General features: G+C 45.6%; 1 protein-coding gene across 4 annotated transcripts in view; it reads left to right on the top strand.

Annotated features, from left to right (window-relative positions):
* The first annotated feature begins 12 nt into the window (after positions 1-12).
* The window catches only part of PPIG (peptidylprolyl isomerase G), a 48,539-nt gene continuing 42,750 nt past the window's right edge, over positions 13-5,801 (top strand). For 2 of the 4 annotated variants that reach the window (XM_025206464.1, XM_014520818.2), the window contains exons 1-2: positions 13-741; positions 1,460-1,595. The gene's annotated coding sequence lies outside the window, so the exon portion shown is untranslated. The remainder of the gene's footprint in view (positions 742-1,459; positions 1,596-5,801) is intronic. The other 2 variants (XM_025206466.1, XM_006025609.3) reach the window with 1 other exon arrangement.

Raw genomic sequence — 5,801 nt, forward strand, 5'->3', positions numbered from 1 at the left:
CGCGGGGGGCGGGAGGGCCCGCGCCAGGCCCAGGCCGAGGCCGAGGCTCCCGCGGACATGTTCTACGCGGCGGGAGCCCCGGGGCTGAGGGAAACTTAAGCGCCCGCAACAGCCGGAGCGAGCACATGCGTGTCCTGCCTCCCGGGACGGGACGTGTCCGGCTCAGGCACGTTCAGCGCTCGTGCGCTGCCTCTGTTGCCGGCTTTGTAACGGCTTCAGTCCACTGAGTGATCGGCCCCTTCACAGAAGCCTTTTGAAGTTGTAGCATCTACGGATGTTTGGACGAGGGGGACCGAGCCAGGCCTGCCCCCTACCACCCCTTTAGCATGATAGTCCCTTGCCCCTGCCTCATTGCTGGACCAGCCTGGCACCAACATCACTCTACTGCTACCCTTTTATTTCACATTCCCTCTGTGCTCTGCTTTTAGGAACTCATATTGGTATTTTCTGGTGTTGGGCTTTCTGCAGAAGAGGCCTTCCTACATAAGCTTGTTTGAGCCAGGTAGTTTTGCTTCATTTCAGGTACATTTTTCTAAGGGACGTGATACAGTGGTGTCCACAACTGAAGGTTGCAGCTTCTCGAACTGTTACTATGTGAAGGGGTGAGCCTGTGATTGAAAACTGAGAAATCAACTTGTTCATGATTGGGAAATTTCCTTGAGTAAACGCCTGTGTGCATTTCCTTGCAAGCCTCTGCTCATCAAGCTCATCAAAAGTGGCTTTACTGAATCGATACAAAGTGTAAGTTTGTCAGTATAGTGGCATCTATTCCAGTAGTGCTTTGCTGGTATAGATCTTAGATATATCTAGACTAAGAAAGTATTTGGAGTGTAGACTTTGCGTGACACCCCGACACTATAAAACGGTTCTGACGGATGGAGTCCCTGAACCCTTTGGTTGGAATACTAATATCTTCCCCTTTCTTGGAAGAGGAGGGTTAGGAAGACATGGGTTGTCTTAGCAGCATTTTTTCTGCCCATTGTGGGTGTGTATGTGTTGGAGAATCTTTCATACTGAACTTCAGATAGTTGATTAACACTGTGGCCATTTGGTGTCTGATAATTTTTTTTAAGCCTCATGTGTTTTGGAATTAATGAGAAGTTGGCATTGAAGGTATGTGGGAGGAGACAGGAAGTGGGGGAATAAATTTAAGATATTAGGTTCGTAGAGAGATTTTGGGTGAAAAAGTGGTTAAAAAAGACAAAAGGAGGAATGGTGAGAGAGAGAATATTTTAAAATATTACTGTATATAAAAATATTTTGCGACATGGAGTGATAGTACACAATCAACAGTATGTAACTTATTAATTTTAATTGTAGGAAGCATACATTTTCTGGAGGTGTAATATAAGTGAAAGTAATATTTTTGTGTGAACAGCGTTTTGACTTTCATTATACTTCCTTCTGTTAAACTCTGGAAAAAACCTTTATAACTAGCAATTTCTATCTTCATGCTCAGATTATAAAGGAGTATTTGGAAAGTTTGAGCAGATTTTTCTTCATCTGTGTTCTGGAATAATCTTACAGAAAACACCTCCACTTGCTGAACTTCATAGCTTGACATTTCCCTGGCTTCAGTGAGAACTAGTTTCCAGGTCAGTCTGCAAAAGGGAAGTTAAATTACTGAAAAATATTATTTTTATGTGAAGATACAAACTTCCATCAAATATAGAATTTCATTAAGAAGTAGTAATTCAACTAGATGTTTGTTTCCTAAATTTTGGCTTCCATTGTGTCTGTCCATTTGGCTGTACATTTTTGGAAATATACCATGAGCTCTGGTTTGTATTTTTTTTGTTTTGGTTAGATTTGAAAAAGTTTTTAAAGCAAAAACAAGCATCGCCATCCCATACACATGGTGATATTGAGCTTGGAACTATTTTGGGTAGTCTGCATATAATAAATACAGTAAATTCACTGAGCTGCTTTTCGCTTTGGGAGTTAAACAATATATACATAGTCGAGTTTGTTTCAACTTGTTGAGCAGTGGTTTTCCTTCCATGATTTTAGAAGACAAGGTTCAGAAGTTGTTCCAGGTATCAAATGTACAAGGAAACCTAAGTGGGGAAGTTTATTGCTCCCTGTTCTGTTCCCTGCAGCCACTGAGAGTAGTCTGCCACCATCCTCTGTATATAACTTCTGTGTCAGGTATTTGAAGACTATTTTCAGCACTTCTGCTAGTCTTTTCTTCCTCAGACTAAATAACCTGTTTTCCCAATCTTTACTAAATCATGTTTCCCAGGCTTGTAACCATTTTGTTGATCTTCACTGGACTAGTTTACTTCACTGGACACAGTTTACTAGTTTGTCTGCCTCTGTCTTGAAGTTCGGGTCTCAGAACCAGATACCAGGTGACACCTCACCAGTACCATATAGAAAGGAAGAATAATCCCTCCCCTTGATTTATAAGTGATAGTCCACCCAGTATGCAATTGTCTTTATTCAGTTTATGATCCACTGTAACTCTCAGGTCTTTTTCTCCAGTATTGCAATGTAGTTAGTCATTCCCCAGTCTTTATTTTTACATGCAGTTGTTCCATATTAAGGGCAGAATGTCATACTTTTCCGCACTGAATTTTGTTTGATTAATTTTGGATCATTTCTCCAGTTTATCAAGGTTGTTTGAATCGTAATCCCAGTCCAATCCTGTCGTAATCCTAACTTCCAGGATGTCTGCAGCTCTACTGATCTTGGTGTTATCTGTAAATTTGCTAAATGTGCATTCAATCCCATCCTTCAAATAGTTAATGGAGATACTAAATGATGGCAGACCCAGGACAGACCCCTCTTAATTCCTTCTCCTTATTAGACATTAAGCAGTTGATGATTACTTTTAAGCACAATGATCCAACCAGTTATGGATCTACCTTATACTAGTTTAATTTAGACCAGTGGTTCTCAACCTTTTTAGACTTGAGGCATCCCTCTTAACCTCATCCCTAATAATATATTATGTCCAAGTTCCTCTTCTTGTAGAATTCCATTTTGAGTTTCAATTTATTGAAGAGTTTGCTGTTTAGCGAGGCTGGTCTCCTGATGCACTTCTCATCCTTTCTTTGAATAAGGCTAGCCTGCACTTGCACGCTTAATAAGGCATTTTTGAAGGATAGCCAGCTCTCCTGGATGCCTTTTCCCCTCAGACTTGCCTCCTATAGGCTCCTACACACCAGTTCTTTCAGTTTGTTAAAATCTGTTTTTATAAAGTCCAGTGTCTTTATTTTGTTTCACGCCTTCCTTTCCTTAGGATCTTGAACTCTTATCATTTCATGCTCACTGTCAGCCAGCATGCCTTCTACCTTAGCATTCTTGACCAATTCCTCCCTGTTTATGGGAAGAAAATTGAGAACAGCTTTCTCCCTACATGGCTTCTCTACCACCTGTACCAAAAAGTTATTCCTAGCACACTATAGGAACTTTCTTGGGCTGCCTGCATTCTCCCGTGCTATCCTCCTAGCAGATGTTTTTATAATTAAAGTCTCCCATGAGCACCAAGCCCTGCAACTTGGATATTTTGGTTAGTTGCGTGGAAAAGTGCAATCACCCCGTCCCCCTAGTTTGGTCTGTAGCAGGCACCCACCATGACATCATTCTTGTTCTCCCCCACTTGACTTGACCAGAGGCTTTCAACAGGTTTACTTGCTTCATGCTTTGCAGTGTACACTGGAACAAGTATACATCTCTTCTATATAAAAGGCAACATTATTTCCTCTTTTTCCCACTTCCTGAACAAATAATACCTAAGGAAGAAGTATTCCTAGCTTGCATGCTATGTCAAAATCCACCAGATGTCTTCCGGTTCAGCTTAGATAGCCCCGCACAGGAGTTCTCAGTAATAAAACCATGACTATGTTGAAACCAATGCAGTTATATATAGGTGCATAGTTTTGCCTGAACAGTTTTCAGTGCACAGATGTGGCCTAATTTTAGAAGTAACATAAACCAAGGCAGCTCCTGAATGAGAAAGGATGAAAGTTAGAATAACATGATGATGGGTCTTTTAGTTATATAGATAGGTTTAAAAAATGTTATTTGTAGGCAACCTGACCCAGGTAAGGTTTAAGGAAGTAAACAGTAAAAAATGGTCATTTAGCAAATGAGGATAGTAATATTTCCTTGTGTAGAAGTAAGCATAGCAAAGAACAGAGCTAGTAGTAGTAGAAGGGAGGGAAGAATTAATTTAGATTAGTAATCTATGAGAAAAAAAATCAACTTTTCTGGTACCAGAAGTTGAAATTAATTGTTGTATATTCCATTATATTGTCAATTACAACAACTTTGTGCCGAACTCTAAAGGTGTTCACTCATTCATTGGGAACAACAGCACTATTTTCATGGCAAGAAATTACCCCTTTTGTCTCTCTTGAGAAATAGAAATGGCTAGTCACAAATACTTTACTGGCATCATTCTCTCTTATGCTTCTGCTTAGGGGTGCACCAATAGACATTTTGAGGGCCAATATTGGTAGCCGATTTTCAAGGAAGCATATTGCCTGATACCGATCCAATTTCCGATACAGCTGAGTCCAGCTAGTAAGTCAGTTGTGGTGAAAGGGGAGGGGGAGGGAAGGAGTGTGGGAAAGGCAGATCAATGTCCCTCACAGTGAGGGAAGGAGTGGAGCTAGGGTAGGTGCTGGCGGGGTGGGTGTGGGACAGAGCCACGGCTCGTTTGGGGGAGGGGGGTGGTGGCGGCTCCCGCTGCTACATGCCACTCATCCGGTGGCTCCCACTGCTGCTTCTACCGCTTGTCTGGGAGGGCACAGGGCGGGGGTGCGTACCACTGGATCTGCACTGCCACCACCCGCCCCAAGCGCAGCGCAGCCCCTGGCCCCAGCTTGCAGCTGCAGCCCACCCGACCCATCCCTTGCAGATCCAGGGGCACGTGCTCTCCCCCACCTCCCCCTGTGGCCTCCTGGACAAGCAGCAGGGGCAGTGGCAGGAGCCGCCAGACAAGCGGCAGCTCCATCCCGTGCCTGCTTCACTCCTGCTGGGCACCACCTACATCAGCTCCAGTCCCACTCCTCCCTCACTGTGGGGGGCGTTGATCTGACCCCCCACACCTCTTCCTTTCCCCTACCCTTTCACCACAACAGACTTACCAGCTGCACGCAGCTCTCTATGTTGCCGGGCTGTGTTCCTCGCTGTCTGTGTGAGGTGCTGTGGCTGCATGCATGCATGAGCATTTATTGGCCAAATTATCAGAAAAAAGCAAAAAAGAAAAAGCAAAACAAAAGCCCCACACTCACCAGCTCTGGCAGCGGGGATCAGGGCCTCTGAAGGCTTGTGGCAGAGCCCCCCTGTCCCCCGTCCTGCACAGCGTGGGACAGTTGGGGGCAACGGGGATCCCCCCCGCCTCGCATCCATGCAGCAGCTGCCCCATGGCGCGGGTGCAGCGTGGCTTGGTAGGGCACTGCACATTGTCTGGGAGCTGGGGCTGAGCGGTGCTGGGCTCTGGGTGACTGCTGGAGCTGCTCCAGCTGCCAGATAGCGCAGTTCGGCAGGGCACCGTGCACTGCACCTGCGCCATGGGCAGCTGCCGGGAGAGGGGTGCAATCCCCACTGCTCCATGCAGCACGGGGGTGCTCTGCCTTGAGCCCCCAGAGGCCCTGATTGCGCTGCTGTAGCTGGTAAGTGTGGGGCTTTTCTTATTTTTTTTTTTAAGTTCAGGGAGGCTGGGGCTGGGCAGGGCACCCATGGGGGCTTCTCCTGTGGCTCCGCCCAATGGGGCAGAGGCAGGAGCAACTGGACGTATCACAGGAGAAGCGCCTATGGCTGGGCCGCCCCAGCCCCTCCCCCACCCCGCC

This window comes from Alligator sinensis, unplaced genomic scaffold (assembly GCF_000455745.1).
Source record: "Alligator sinensis unplaced genomic scaffold, ASM45574v1 scaffold143_1, whole genome shotgun sequence".
In the NCBI taxonomy this organism is placed as follows: Eukaryota; Metazoa; Chordata; order Crocodylia; family Alligatoridae; genus Alligator; species Alligator sinensis.